The sequence below is a fragment of the Rhincodon typus genome, chromosome 31 (genome assembly GCF_021869965.1).
Source record: "Rhincodon typus isolate 14 chromosome 31, sRhiTyp1.1, whole genome shotgun sequence".
In the NCBI taxonomy this organism is placed as follows: domain Eukaryota; kingdom Metazoa; phylum Chordata; class Chondrichthyes; order Orectolobiformes; family Rhincodontidae; genus Rhincodon; species Rhincodon typus.
In genome coordinates, this window is record NC_063362.1 from 32603356 (window position 1) to 32603819 (window position 464).

A 464-nucleotide genomic window follows, 5' to 3' on the forward strand; every position below is an offset into this window, starting at 1 on the left:
AAAGGCAGTCACTGCTGTAGCTGTACTGGAACAGCTGGTTTGGGCTGCTACAAATTCTCAAGCACCCATCTTCAGTACTATTGGTGGAATGTTAATCAGGGTCCATCACCTTTGTAATTTCTAATACCTTCAGCCATTTCATGATATTACACAGAATGATTTGGTCAGCTGAAAACTGGCATTTGTCATGTTGGGGACCTCTGGAGCAGGCTGAGATAGATCATCACTTGGCACATGGCTGAAGATTGTTACAAATGCATTTTACACTGATATATTTAGTTCTCCCAGCATTCAGGATAGGGATGTTTATGGAGCCTCTCCTCTAGAAATTTGTTTCATTCTCCACTACCACTCATAGTGGACAATGGCAGGACTGTCAAACTTTGATCTGATCCATTGGTTAGCCTACTTAACCCTACTTATCATTTGCTGCTTATGCAGTTTGGTACATAATTATTTCAGAG